The 15,920-nt window shown below is 45.7% G+C and overlaps 1 long non-coding RNA gene across 1 annotated transcript; it reads right to left on the bottom strand.

The window, feature by feature from the left end:
* Positions 1–246: 246 nt before the first annotated feature.
* On the bottom strand, positions 247–6,664 carry LOC125618654. The gene is made up of 2 exons (XR_007349994.1): positions 5,622–6,664; positions 247–5,186 (listed from the first exon to the last, which is right to left on the bottom strand). It is a non-coding gene; the product is annotated as an uncharacterized LOC125618654 (long non-coding RNA).
* Positions 6,665–15,920: the final 9,256 nt, after the last annotated feature.

The raw sequence follows: 15,920 nt of genomic DNA on the forward strand, positions 1-15,920 counted from the left end.
CACAGATAAAGTATGGAAAACCGTCGGTAATTTCATAGGGACATGCAAACTAATCTCCACAGTGGAACAATCTCTAGGGAATAGTGAAGCTAGTACTACGTTAGGGGTTTCAAATCCTGGATTGGATTCCTGGTGCCCCTACATATAAGCCAAGCGACCCTGGGGGAAGTAATGTAACTTTTCTAAGCCTCAGTTTTCTCTTTTAGGCAATGAAGATAATAACCAATAAGTACCTCACTGGGTGAATGCTGTGTATAAAAACAAACTTTATTAAAGTAAGACATTACACATCTAAGGACTTACTTTTATTCTGTGAAATGCAAAACAAAGTTTTTTCTTTAATGCTCACCCTCTCTGATGGTCTTGTTAGTGGTGGGTTAAATTTCTATTGGTTTTCTCTGGAGATCAAGATGTTCCTGCTCAGCCAGGGTCCAGAGCAACTCGTCTGTGCTTTCTTTTTAACCCCCTGTTTGGGATGGGGTTGTAGCTCAGTGGTAAAGTGCTTGCCTCACACATGTGAGGCACTGGGTTCAATCCTCAGCACCACGTAAAAATAAATAAATAAATAAATAAATAAAACCCCTGTTACATTCCCAGTGGTTGGTGTGCAGTATGTGCTCAATAAATGTGCAATGAATGAACTCTCTAGCCTAGATTTCTTCACCCCGTGTCTTTTTACAATCATAGAATCCTGAGGTTGGAAAGGTCTTGGTGACGTCATCCAGAACAGTAGTTTTCAATGCTAATCTGGCGATTGGCCAAGTCTGGCTGGCCTACGTGAGAAGCAGCTGGGAGCTGATCACAAACAGCTTCTGGGCTCCACTCCGGGGACTTTGTTCCGTGGGTTTGAGACAGCACCTGGGAATCACCTTTCCACAGGTTTTCCTGGGCCATGTGATACAGTTGGTCTTCACATGGCTCTAGCTGCCCCTGCACAGAGGCCACTGCTAAGGCACCACACTAAACACCCTACTTCTTTTTAAGGTTCTCCATAGATTCTGCAGTTTCCTTCACTAGAGATGTACCAAGGGTCAGGTGAGTCCGCCACGATTCAGAGCCTCTGGGTTCATTGGCTCATTCATCCGTCTATTCACGCAAACATTTATCATGCACCACCGCCCACTTATTCTTGGCTTTCTTTCTCAAGGGACCTCTTGTCATCAGGAACCTCATGATTTAAAGCCTCATATTTCTCCTGCTTTGCCTTGAGTGTCGGATGCGGGAGGCTTGCTTTTCCCTCTTACTGTTTGCTTTTCTCTTCCTTGGGATTATCTCAAGGTAAGGAGGGAGCTTTTCTTCCCTAAATGATGCATCATGATCACCGCTGGGAGGGGTCTCTAGGGACCAGTCCCCAGCAGTCGGCTAGCTAGCGTCATTCCCTTATCTCTCTACGTGAAGTGAGTCAAGAACATGGATTTTCTGAATGTCAGAGTCAGAAAATAGAAGGCACAGGTTTCTGTCTCCCATCTCCTTTCTTAAAACAATGTGTATTCAGAAATTTGCATCCTGAAATAGCACACGGGAGAGCAGCTGCTCCCCTTTCAGAAGCACCGTCCTTGGCACATGAACCTGGCTGGCTTGAGGAAGGGGCCTTTTCTCCTTCGGGGCTCGTGATCACTTCCGGACATCTTCTGATACTCACCAGTGCACACTTATAAATATCACATGGCCCCAAAGCCAGCCAGCCGGCCAACATCTCTGAAGTGGTGGGTGAGTGAAATCTTAACTGTACCATATTTTTCCTGGCTACAATGGGGCCTTGCTTCTTTTTCAGCCTCTCTGGCCTTGGAGGATGGACATACTCTCCTCTGGGTCCTGAGTCTCCTGTGTGTAGTGCATCCCAGTTCCAGGGGTGCTCTGGGCATGTGTCAGCAGCAGTCTTCACGTTGGCCGGGAGGCAGATGCCCCAACAGTTCTGAAAGCTGCCCCAGCGTCCACTGTAGTAGGGGTGCAGCCACAGGGCACCCCATTGTTGTATTTCCTCTGGAACTGGACTCACAGGGTCCAAAGAGGCTGCTCTCCTCCTATGGCAAGTCACACCCTGTGAGCCTGGGCCCACCTCTATGACCTGTAGTAGGTCAGGAGACAGGGCCAACCGCAGTTTTCTGCAAGTTCTTCCATTTAAGGATCTCTAGATAAAGGTGCTGCCTTCTTTTGCTCCTGTTTGTCCAGAAGTCAACAGAAGGGATGAGGAGGCACCAGGAAAGGCCTAGCACCAACAGCTGGGACTCCAGACATGGGACAATTGTGGGAACAGGACAGAGTGGTCTTCAGAGGTCAATGGAAGGTGGGAGAATTATTGCATTTTCTGGACCCAGCAAAATCTGAGGCCTGGTGGCCCCAAGGAGAGGGCAAGTTGTCCTAGCCGTGTGTGTCTAGCATGCAGAGCATGCCTCATTAATGAGGCCAGTGGTCTTTTTTTCCCCCTCTCTGTCTTTGTTGATATTTTCATATACAATTAATATCATGAATTTTCATTGCTTCTACTGGGAATGTAATCATTCAAACTAGCCCCTTATGTTGTTAGCAGTGAAATTTGGAGTTCAGAGAATCTAAAGAAATGAACCGTTTGAATGTTAATAGTGCTAATTGTGAAATTTAGAAAATTCCCACTTTCTTCCTCTTTCTTCTCCTAGTCCCTCAGTTCATCCAGGTATCTCAAATCACCTAAAAAGTGATACAACTGTACACATATTCGATTCCTTGCTCCCCTTATTAACTCAAATGGCTTCTCCTCCCCAAGCTCACTGTGGGTCTCCCACCTCGCCTATCCCAGGAGAGCCTGGATTAGGGAGCTTCTTGCTCTATTTGCAAAACTGTGAATGCAGGCCTAGCCCAGCAGATCTGACACTTGGTGTTTGTCCCCTGAGCTTTCAAAAGGACATTTGCATATTTCCTGAGGAGGAGAGTCACAGGGAGCCATGGTGTCAGCCACCATCACCACCCTTCCAAGATAACTGGAGTGGAAGGACATGCCTCATTGTGTCTCAGCTGCGGGTTTATTTTGATGCTGGAAAATGGGGGGGGTGGGAAGGGAAAGCGTGGGGCAGAGAGAAGACAGATGAATGGTTCATGGAGGCAGGCGGAAGCGGCAGACTGAGAGAATGGATTGATAGATATTGGAGCCGAGATGTAAATAGGATGGTTTATCTAAGCTGTTTAGAGTCCCCCTTCTTATCTATCCACCTATTTATCTATCTGCCTTAAGCAGGGACTGATGGGCAAACGTGGAGAGGATGGATTAGCAGCCGACTGGGAGCCTCCGGTGTCCCAGTCTCCAGGAGCAAAAGGGCCTGGAGACCCAGGACAGACTACAGATGCTCCCTGAAGGGTTCCCTGCCCCTCCTGTGCTCCCAACACAAGCCCAGGCTGGGACAGAAGCCACTCCCCTGCCTCCCTGCTCCAGACCCCACCGAGTGGGAAGAAGCATACATACATCTTGTCCCAAAGACTTGCTTGAAATTCCAGTCAGGCTTCCAGTCTTGCAACAACAACAGGGAAAGGAAGAGGAGAGAGAGAGAGAGAGAGAGAGAGGAGAAGAAAGCTACGCTGCTGCTTGGGCTGCTGCTGAAAGCTGTCAGCTGTCAGATCTGCTTAACTGACAACCTGGTCCCCAGCGCCCAGGGAGCTGGCCTGGGCAGGGGCTGGGCTGGCTGCCTCAGGGTAGAAGGGCTGCTGCCTTGTAGAGAAGTCCTGGTTGTCCTAGAACCATGACAGGAAGCACCATGTTCACAGGGTTCCAAGCTCAGTCCAGGCACTTGGGTGTGAGGGGGTTGCATCTGCCAGGGTCACATTGAGCAACAGTCTTACAGCATCGGGCAGCCACCAAGGGTGAGCTGGCTCTCACATTTTCCCTGGCATGAATTGACTTCCATGATCCTTTTTCCTCCCTTTCTTCCTGCTGGTCTGGAATTCCCAGGTATGAAATTCCTGAGACTTCAAGACACCATTTCAAGGCAAGCTCCTCATCAAGTGAGAAGACAGCTGGGCTCACCCAGCCTCCACTCCCCACTCACCATGTGGCCTCAATTACGGTCCCTATTCCTTCTTCACCTGTGATGTGGGGCAAAGCAGCTGTGCCTCTAAAAGGGACATCATCTTGGTTCTACAAGTCCAGAAGAAGAGTGCACTTGGGAGCATTTCATAAATTAGAGGAGCCTATAAAACATGACGCCTCTCCAATTTCCCTCTGTGTCCCTGACAGTCCGATGACAAAGATTTACACAGTGTAGTTGCTCCATGATGCACCCGTGAACAAATAGGTAAGTGCATGATTGAACGAAGTAGGAGAAAGTCCCTCTGCCTCTGCTCGTGGAACATCTGGGCCTCGCCATAGGTCTTCAGAATCAGAACCCCTGGGATGAGATCCTGATTCCATCCTTCATCCAGCTGCATGGGTAGTCCACCTCGAGGTCGGGAAATGTGTGTTCCGAGTAGAAGATTGGCGGGCACGTAACCAAGTTCTGAGATGTTTCATAAGGACAGACTGTGCCTCGCTGGATCCCAGCACACAGCCCAGTGCCTGACGAAAACTTGACATCTCTGAATGAGGTTTCACCTTGTGGGTGTCACAATCAGCTTTTTGGAGGGCTGCTGGGAATCCACTAATGAATCATCTCTCATCATCTGTGACACAGAGCACAGCCATCGGGAGGCATTATGTGAAGAGGGGGCCATTCCAAGAGACAGGCCCTGGGGACAGGAGAGGTGCTTAGAGACTCTTTCAGGAGGCACCAGCCTGAGGTTTGTGCATGGAAGGTGCCTGGCTGGCTTCACCCTCTTCTTGCCCTGGGGAAAGCAGGGGGGTGAAGAAGGCTTCTAGAAGTAGTCATCAAGTTGGAGAAATGAGCAGGAGGAATTGCTGGGCAGCTTGAGGGAGAGAGGCCTCTCAGGTGGGGGCATAACCGCAGAGAGGAGCTAGACACGTTGTGGTGTGGATGAAGAATCACCCACGTTTAGAGCTGGCAGGTGTGGGGACACATGAGAGAGACAAGGAACCAAGCAGGGAAGGGCTCATCAGCCGTGTCAGAGACCCTGGAATTAAGCCAGCTGGCTGTGGGGAGCAGGGAGGTGACACAGGCAGTTGGTGGTTCAAACAGAACATCCTGGTCAATCTCTAGACACTGTGAGATCTAAGTCTTTGATATCATGAGCCAGAAACGTAACCTGCCTGCATAACTTTACATCTTGTAGGAGCCATGTGAAAAAAGTAAAAGGAAAAAAAGATTAATAATGTATCTTGATTATTATATTGAAAATACAATCATTAAAAGCATTTCAAAATGTCATCAATGTTACACATTATCCACCAGATATTTTGCCGCCTTTCTTATTGTACTATGTCATCAGAATCCATTGTGTCATTTCTACTTAACAGCATGTCTTAATCGTCCTAGCCACCTTGCAAGGGCTCAGTGGCCACTTGTAGCTAATGGCGTCCACGGCGAAGGTGCAGATCGAGTGAATGGAGCCTAGAGGCTAAAAAGCAGAAACAAGGTCAAGGGAAGGTCATAAACATCTAATCCAGGGTGTTGGTGATGGGAGAGAGGAGGGAGCTAGACTGTCAAGTGGCCAAGCTTTCCCCGGGGCTTTTGTTTCTGAAATCGGGGTGTAATATTTACCTTCCTGGGTGAGGTGCAGGTTCTCTGAGATCCTGGATGGCTGGCGGGGAATGTGTGCTCAGCACTTTCTCTCCACTCTCCTGGCTGTTTGCTCTCCTCGGGAATGAGAATTGCCATCCCACTAGGAGGAGGTGGTGTTTGAAGCACTAAAATAGCACAGCACAGGGAAAGCTGTGGGTCCTGCAGGGAGCCTCTGCGTGCCAGCCCCACGGCACCTGCCCAGGTGTCTCTCTCCATAGCCCCCGGAAAAGTGAAATGAGTGCCCGACTATCATGAGGAGGCTGGGAGAGCAGTGAAGCCAGTCCAGAGGAGGTGGCAAAACAGGACTGCTGACGCCCGGGCGGCTGCCACTTTGGCTATCAGCAGCCAGCAGTTGGCAGCAGCTGCAGGTGATTGAGAACTTGGCAGTTTAATTGTAGGAATGTGAACACCGTGGAGCGCCAGGCTGGCATGGTTAAGAGCAAGAATGTCACCCCAGAGTCTGCATTCCTTGCTTTTTAGGTTGATGTGCCCTGCTCTCTGGGGGAGTTTCCCCCGCCTAACTCCAAGGCACACATCAACAGCTTCTGTGTGTTTTGGAGGCAAAAATGCATTTCCAAGTAGATGCAGGGTACAGCTCTGCAGACAGAGTTGCTGGGGCTGAGGAGAGAGAGGCTGGGGCCAGGGTGGGAAGTCAGATGATTCTTGACTCGATGAAAAGCGCATGCAGGGTGTCCAAGGAGTCACACAGAACTGCAAATCTTGGCCACATTAAGGTCCTTCTGATGGCTAGGAAGTCCTGCCAGCCTCCTGTTCTCACCAAGGTGACTTTCAGATGGATTTTTGTTTGTTTTCAAAATGACTATTCTGGATGGCTGAAGTCACCGCGTAGGTTCTGAGAATCTAAAAATGTTCCCAAGTAATTAGTGCCCAGAGTTGGTGAGACGCACAGCACTGGTTCCCTGGGGTCGCCTCTGACTCACAGTCATTTGCTGTCTCTGTATTAGTCAGTGGAAGCCAACTGCTGCAACAAGCAACCCCAAGGTCCCACAGGACGATAACAAACGATCATTTGCATAACAGCACTGATGTGGAGGAGCCAGTCCCCTGGACAGCTCTCTCCCAAGCAGAGAGAGATCCAAGACCCCCCCCGACCCCCCCCGCCATTGTCCACATCAAGGCTCCACCCCCCACTAGCCTGCCTTGCTCAGAGCCTCTCCTGTCCTCTCCTAGGACGAGAAAGAAAGGGAAGCATTTACATGTGTGGGCATCTGTGGGCCAGGCTTGGGAAGGACTGGGAAATCACCTCTGCCCAAATTTTTGTTCAGCGCTCAGGCACATGGCAGCACCCACCTTCAAGGGAGGCTGGCAAATGGAGACTGTGTCCCAAAGGAGACAAAGGGAAATGTTTACGGAGCAGCTCATCCATCTTTGCCACAGTCATTCTGGTATTCTTCCTCTCTCTGTGATGAGACTAAGATAGACTTCTCGTGCTCTGACTTGCCCCTGGAGGTTTGCGAGTCAGGACACTGCGGGAGAGGGGTGACATTAATTAGAAGGTAATGCCCTTGAATTCCAAGGTGATTATTAATCAGGACGATGCCATGGTTGAGCTATTGTAATGCCAAACTAAATCTTTTGCTCTCCTGTACTCCAGACCTATTGCATTAGTTTTCTCAGTCAACAGAAGATGTGCAACCAGAGTGCCAACAGGACAAACCACCAGGCTGGTGCTCCCTTCACTGATTGGGACCAGGTTGTCATTCCTAGCTCCCTTGCCAGCTAAGCTTAGCGGATCATTTAAGGTGGTATGACCGTGGAAGAGGACTTTGCTTTTGCTTGAGAAAGTATCCCTGAATATCCAGAACCAACAACACTCTCTGCAAAGCTGTGGGGATTTCATTGTGCGAGGCGCAGTGGATGATGGGTAGCAGTGTTGGTGGGGGGATGACAGAGAGGGTCATTATAGCAGATGTGTGGCGTGGCAGAGTTTCCCTCTGCAGGGTTGACAGACACATTCCTTAGCTTCCTGGAATATCAACTGCTGACTGCTCATCTTATGCTTCTTACTAGAAATCATCCTTAGTCCAAGGACAGGAATCAGAAAATTGCCTGATCCAAAGTCATGCCTCCCCCCAGGGAGGTGGTTCGTAGCTGGTGCCTGTCTGGTCGGGAATACAAAGGCCTGCCCTCTTGCCTCACTCATATCGGGGCAAGTTCACAGGGTACTCAGGCTCCAGTGCTCCCCAGAGAATCAGTTTGGCTTATGTCCAACCTCTGTGCCGGCCAGCATCTCCCTGTTCCTAAGGTCACGTCCTTACTTTCCTGCTTATGCGTCCTCCACGAGTGCCTCTGCCCAGAACCTCCCATCTAGAGTTTGTTGGTACAAAAAGTGGTTTCAAGAAACTGAGTTTTTAAATGGGGTTTCACAGATGTGAAAATGCAAACTCCTTCCCTGGTAGTGGGTGCAATGCAGCTGCCCCCTGTGATGCTGTAGCAGTGTACTTGTTGAAACTGTAGAAACTGCCATGCAGTGGTTAAAACTCGTACCAGTGGTAGGTGGATGCTAGCTACCCGTGGAAGGGGGTGCGTGGCCCAATCTGGTGTTGCTGTGCTCACGAGGGTTAAGGTAATTATAAGGATGATAAGACTTGGGTGACTTTTGCCAAGCACCATTGATTTGTTAAAGATAAATAATGACAGGCTCAGATGATGAATTACCACTTCAAGCCAAATAGGAAAGCCAAAGGGTCTCCTTAGCAGCATTTAAGGAAACCCTAATGTTTCCTTAATACCAGAAGAAGAGGAAGCAGGCTCAGGACTTATTATTATCGGAGTGGGGCTTCAGATAGGGCTGAGTTTATGCAGTTAATAACTGTGATTGGGTCTTGGAGGTCCCCTCCACACCCCTCTCTGCCTCATTAGAACACAGCAGCACTCCTCTTGCTTAAAATAGGATGAATATCTCAGATAAGTCATGTACTCTAAAAGCCAATGCTTGCCTTCTTCAGAGTCTATCTCACTTCCCCTCCTGGCAATTAGGCCAACAAGGAAGATCAAATTAGAGCACAACCAGACAAGAGAGGCGCTAAACCTGTGGTGGAAGGAGGGACACAGTAGGCACCAAAGGATCCTCATGGTCTGGCCAATATGTTCCCGTAGGAGCTGGTAGCAGATGCATGGGACCAGATTTCAGGGTATGGATCAAGAGAAGCAGAGCACCAGGTTGGTTAATCAAGAGTTATCAACATGGGGACAGAATCCTTTTAATATGATCTGACACCTTGGCAAGGACTCAGGAAATGATACCAATGAGTTGGTAGAAGGGCTCCTAGAAACTGACAAAAGTGAAGCACAGAGTGCCTTGGAGGACGGAGACGGACAAGATCAAAAGGGCCAGGGAAGCTGGGGCTCCTGAGCGCATTACTATACAGGTCTGGAAACTCACCAGCTGCGTGTGCTCCAGGGGAGGGCCTGAGGGCATTCCAAGGCTCAAAGCAAGAAGGCATGCCTGGTAGGAGTGGGCTCTCTCTAGGCTAGAGCTGAGATGGGGCCAGCACAGAGATGGGCTTCTTGATAGCCATGAGCCTGATTATGTTCCCCAAACAAAGGAAGTACAGGAGGTAGCACTCAGCCCTCGGAATCAAGGAAGTTGCAGTTACTGTAATGAAGCAAAGTGGCCACAGATGTGATGTGTGGCCAAACTCAAGTGGCATTTGAGTTGGGCTGGAGGAGTGGCCTCTAACCTTCAAAGAACGTGGAGATGCTAGTGGAATTTGGTGTTTCCAGAGACAAGTCAGATGAGCAATTAAAGGGGATATTGCTTGGTTTACATAAGCAAAAAATTTTGAGAATGTATGGTAAGAAATCTGAAGGAAGTCTTTTAGATTTCAAATTTATGTTCCTTTGTGAAGTTTTTAAACTGGAGTCAGTTTTTAGACCAGGTACAGTAGAGGCAGAAAGCAATATTTTCTCTAAATGGAAACACCATAGCCATAGTTGAAATCCGGGTCAACAGTCTTTCACTCAAGTGATTGCATGTGGGAAAAGGATACCAAGACTTTCCAATGGAGGCTGGACGTGGCATGAGAATTGACCCTGATTCTCAATGAAGGACTCAATGTTTACAGTGTCCTCCTGTTTGAATGGGGCTGGGTGGGGCCAGGAAATAAATGGAATCCTGGAATCTAGGTCTGGCTTATGGTAGGTATGCTTGGCTCATCCAACCTGTGATCACTGACTGGCTTAATTGAAATAGATATTGGAGGTTAGAGGAAACCTTCACATCCATTCCTCCCCATGTAAGCTATGAAATATAATAGTAAACAAGTGGAACCCTCTGAGTCTGTGCCCTGAATCAAGCCCAAATAGCCAATTAAAAAATAATACTGCAACCTGGGGAAAAGGACAGGGATCGGGGCTAATTTCAAAGATGCAAAGAATGCAAGGGTGATGGTCCCTATCGAATCCCCATGCAATTCAGCAGAACAGACCCTACAAACATAGAATGAATCACAACTGAATGAATCAGTACTGAAAACTTAATCAAGTAGTGGCCCTAATTGCAGCTGCTATGCCAGATGTGATTTCACTAAAACCGAGGAATGCAGACTCTAGCACATACTAAGCAGCCATTGATGGGGTGAATGCATTCTCTTCCATTCCTATCAGAAAGGAGCATGAGAAGCAGTTCACACTCTGGGATGGACAAGAGGTATGGTATTGTCCAGGATCTTCGGTCATAATATCGGTACAAGGGAGATAGAGCAGCTGGCATTCCATAGAACATCACATTGGCCCATCATATTGACAGTGTCACATGAAAAAGGCCACATTAACATGAAGTGTCAAGGTTATTGAAAGTCTTTAAGCACACACACTCCTGAAAGTGGAGATTAAAGCTTCAAGCTAATGACCTTTTTCAGGGGTCAGTGTACCACAGCACTCCAGGTTGTACTCTCCAACTTAGGTGACAAAGGATTGCATCTCATACCTCTCACTACTAATAAAATAGCACAAAATTTGATAGTTGCTTCTGGTTGTACAGGCAGCATATTCTGGCCCATTTGCTGGGTAACGCAAAAGACTGGAAGCTTTGAGTAGTGGCTAGAGCCGTAAAGAGCTCAGTGGAAGGTCCAGGCTGGGGAAAGTGGCCTTGACACTTGATCCATGTACCCCAAGAGACACTAGTGCTAGAGGTATTTATGGTAGGAAAAGACAGTGTGTCGTTTTATACAAAAGCCCAATAGAAGAATCACAGTGCAGACCTCTGGGTTTCTGGAGAAAGTTCAGGCCGACAGAGAACACTCATCAGAAAGCAGTTCCTAATGTGCTACTGGGCCCTGGGAATACAGAGCCACTGATCATAAGACACCAAGGGAACTCATGGCCAGAGCTACCTGTTATATGCTGGGTCAGCTAAGGGCTACCCAATCATGGGTTGGGGCCAACCCTATAACAATTCATTCTAAAGTGAACATGGGTATATCCCAGGATTGAGCCCAAGCAGGGACAGACATCAAAGTCAGCTAAATGCAGGTGACACAGAAGTCCAGCCATCCCTCAGTGCTGTCCGGGTGTATCTCCATAACTCACATCTAGAGCTTAGTGGAGGGGTCTTCATGGCCAGCTAACAGAGAAGTACAGAGGCTAAGATTTGCTTATCTCTGATGCATAGTAAGGACGGAAAACCTCCTAATGGTCAGAGGGTCAGAGTGGGATGCAATTAGTCACCAATTTTGTGTAGAAAGAGCAGTGGTCTGAGGTAAAACTACACATGACCTCACAGGCACTGGTGAATGTCCTGGTTGGTTGCTCAAGGGCCTGGGAGGAAACAGATTAAAAGATCAGAGATAGGCAGGTCTGAGAACGGGATGAGTGGATAAATCTCAGGAAGTGTTGGATGTTTGAATTACACGTCAATGTCTACCAGAGAGCATTTCCTGTGGAAGAGGTACTAGACAACTAGGTGGAATGACTTTGCCAGCTTGTATAAGCCAATCTCTTTCATCGGCCACAAGGTACAAGGGGGTAAGGGGTTCCCATTAATTAAGACTAATTCAATTACTGCTGCTCTGCCTGGTCCTGGGAGACAGCCAGTAATGTTGGAGGTGGGCTGAGAACTGGACTAGTGCTCTGGATTATTGATTATTCTCACCTGTCCACCATATTAGCCTTTGTGTGTCTTTGTGTGCCCACAGATAGTGCTGGGAGGGATATATTTTTCTGTAAACCAATTCGAGTCTTCAGTAAAATAATTCCCACAGATGCTTCTGGTAAAAGCATAAGTAAGAGCCAGAATGCATTAGCTGAAGAAAGGGTACACCAATAAAAGAAATAGACAGTACTTGAAGATGGTATGTTCTTGTATAGAGGAAATTATAAGAAATACACGCACACACACACACACACACACACACACACAAATGAACAACCGCTAGCATGAATTCAACAAATCTGGAGGATATAAAATCTACATAAGAAAATCAGTTGTAGGGCTGGGGTGGTGGCTCAGTAGTAGAGTGCTTGCCTAGCATGCACGAGGCACTGGGTTCAATCCTCAGCACCACGTAAATGTAAAATAAAGATATTGTGTCCACCTAAAACTTAAGAATAAATATTTTAAAAAGAAAGAAAATAAGTTGTAGTTCTGTTCACAATGAACAATCCAAAAAAGAAATCAAGGAGAAATCTCCATTCATGAGAGTACCAAAATAATAAAAACTTAAGAATAAATTTAACCAAAAAAATGTGACTGGGTTCATCATTGACAGCAATTAAAGTCTTCAACAAATGGGAAGTTATTCCATATTTATAGTTCAGAAGACTTAAACAAAATTTCCTATACTGATCTACAGATTGAACATAATTGACATTAAATATCATCTACTGTTTTTTTTTTTTGTAGAAATTGATAAGCTAAACCTAAAATTCATATTGAAATGCAAGGGACCCAGAATAGTCAAAGTGTCTCAACAAGGAAAAACAAAGTCTAAGGATATACATTTCCTGAATCAAAATTTACTACAAAACTACAATGAAGAATGTGGTACTGGAATAAAGATAGATATGTAGATCAATCAAATATAATTGAAAATCCAGAAATCAAGCTATACATTCATGATTAATTAATTTTGACACTTGTACCAAGACAATTCCATGGTGGAAAAAAATCTTTTTCAATAAATGATACTGAAATGATTGAACCCATGCTAAATAATGCAGCTGGACTCCTGTTTCATGCTGTATACAAAAATTAACTCTTATTGGAGTAGAAGCCTAAAACTAAGGGCTAAAACTAAAAACTCCTAGGAGAAAACATAGACATACACTTGATAATGCTGTTTGATAATGCTGCTTTAGATATGACACCAAAAGCATATGTAACAAAACAAAAAGTAGGTAAATTGGACCTCATCAAAATTTAAAACTTTTGTACTCCAAAGGGTACTATCAAGAAAGTGAAAGAAAAAAAATCACTTAGTGGAAGAAAATATTTGTAAATTGTATATCTAACAATGGACTCATAAAAGAACTTTTACAATTCAACAATAAAGACACTTTTTTTTTCAGTGAGCAAAACTTTTGAATAGACATTTTCTCAAAGAAAAAATACAAATGTTCAATAAGCCCATGAAAACATCCTCAACAACATTAGATGTTTGGAAATGCAAATAAAACACACAATGAAATACCACTTTCTATCCACTGGCATGGGTACAATCAAAAGGCAGATAATGATATGTGCTGGAAAGGATGTCCCCATGAGAATGTAAAGTACTGCAGCTTTGGAAAACAGTCCTCACAAGGCTAAGTCCTCACAGTTATCATGGTAACCAGCAATTCCATTTTAGGTAAATACTCAGGAAAATTGAAAACCTATACTTACACAAAACATGCAAGCGATGCATATGGCGGCATTATTCATTAATAGCCCTAGTGGAAACAACCCAAATATCCATAGTCTGACAAATGAACAAGTGAAATGTATAATAATGAAATGTTATTCATCTTTAAAAGAAATCACATTCTGATGCGTGCTCTAACTTGGATGAACCTTATGCCGAGTGAGGGAAACCAGACACACAAGGCCATGTTTTGTATCCTTCCACTTACATGATATGTTCAGAACAGGCAGGTCCATAGACACAGAAAATAGATCAGAGGTTGCCTGGGTTGGAGACTGAGGGGGAATAGAGACTGCCTGATGAAGTACAGGATTCCTTTCTTGGGTGATAGAAATGTTCTAGAATTAGATAGTGGTGATCTATGCACATCTTTTAAAATAAAACTTACCAAATGGCATGACTTAAAAGGATGAACTTTATGACATATAAATTATATATGCATATAAATTATATATCAATGAAGCTGTTTTTTTAAAAAAATGAAATGAAGGGCATTGGTTCTGGAGGATTATAGATTAAAATATTAGGTTGAATGATGGTTCTGTGTGTGAATAAGTGTGTAGGTCTATGTTGCTCCCACTGCTTACATTCCCCCACCTTTCTGCCTATCCACATCTTACACTTCCAATATAACTGGAACATCAACTCTGCCTCCCTCGTGCCTGTGTCTACAAACCTTATGGCAGTACTACACCCTGGTTCCCCATCAAATAACTCAACCTGGAATTGACTGCAATTTGGTACTTGCTAAAAGTGCACTTAAGATGCATTATTTGAAGGAGACAGTCTAATGGGCATGTTAACTAGCCATTCTCATAGGTACTCCAAGCTCTATCACTGTAATAAGTTGTACCATCAGAGCAATGCTGCTAGGCCACATGACCCAGCTGAGCCCAGGCATTTCAGAGATGAGTTATGCTGTAATATTATATTCTCTGCTTTTATAGAGGGAATATATAAGAAACATCTATTTGAATGGCTTATCTGTGTCTTCCAAAAAACTATCATTGAAGACCTTTTTCATTATATTACCCAATGACCCTTATATAAGGGCCCAGATGATAAATTTCTCTTTGTTTCCAGGAAGTTTGTTTCAGCAGGTGAGTGACAGGTACTTTCCCCTCCCTTTCCCTGCCTTTTACTCAGACAAAGAACCATCTTACACAGTAAGAACCACCCAAACTTACTGAGCATGTGCCATGGGCCTGCCCTTGCCCTTTGTATGCTGCATCTTAATTGGCCATCACAAGATACTGCAAGAGACACACTCTCATCGTCCTTCTTCTGCAGATGTGTCAATTGAGGCTGAAAGATATTAAATGACATCTAGCCCCACACCCTTTGCAAGTGGCAGAGATGGGATTGAACCAAGGCAGCCCCACTCCACAAAGCAATGCAAGTCCAGCTCTTGCCTTTGGGTAGCTGTAGACCATCCCAACAAGCTTCATTTTCTAAGTCATCTGCAAACCTTTTGAATTAAATAAGTGTACATACCAAACCCATGTTTGCTTTATTTCCCATGGCTCCTAGCTGAAAATGCTCAATAAATAATTTTGATTGATTCATTCTTCTAAGTTCTGAGATCCTTGGAAGAATGACCCTTCATAAACTCTGGTGGCTGTTTCCATTAATGATGCAAGGGTGGCAATCACACAGGTTGGAGGAGAGAAGGACAGACGGAAAACAAAAATCGTTCATTTCCTTTCTTAGATGAGGTGTCTGGGGGTTCACGGAGTGCCGTCTAAAGTCAGGGACCTCTGGGGTTTGCTGGTGTGGATTTAATCATCTCAATGTATGTGTCCGTAGAGTGACAGGTACTCCCTGTCCCTCTTAGGAACAGATTTACAGTTAGGCTTGGGAGAAAAAGACCTCTACCCAGCCAGCACGATGCTGTGAAGAGTTTGCAGGCAAGCCAGCTTCTTTGGAATTTTTATTTAATTAAGTTTCCTTCCTTTTCTCTTGTCTCTCTCTTCTCAGCCCATTGGTATAGATAGGTCAGACATCTCGCTCCCAATTGATGGGGAAATGAAAGGCCAGTAGCACCAGGTCTTTGTCCCTAAGGTCCCCACTTCACAGCCAGATATGAAGGACCCTTTGGTTTCTTAGTCCCTGTACTTCCTGAAGTCTCCTGTTTGGATGTGCTTTCTATGAGGCTTCTCCTCCAAATGTGGTCCCTGGACCAGTAGCATCAGCATTGCCTAGAAGCTTGTTAGAAATGTGGACGATGACCCTGTCCCCTGAAGTGCTGGTAATTCAGAATCTGTGGATGACTTAAAGTGGCTGGAGCACTGGTTTCACAGTGCACCCTCCAGGGTGGAGGCTGCTATCTACCAAACAGCCTTCCTAAACTTATCGAGCATGGAAGTCTCCTAAGTGATTCACCAGGTGCCGACTGGTGCTCAGGAGTCAAAAG

This window comes from Marmota marmota, unplaced genomic scaffold, assembly GCF_001458135.2.
Source record: "Marmota marmota marmota unplaced genomic scaffold, marMar, whole genome shotgun sequence".
Lineage (NCBI taxonomy): Eukaryota > Metazoa > Chordata > Mammalia > Rodentia > Sciuridae > Marmota > Marmota marmota.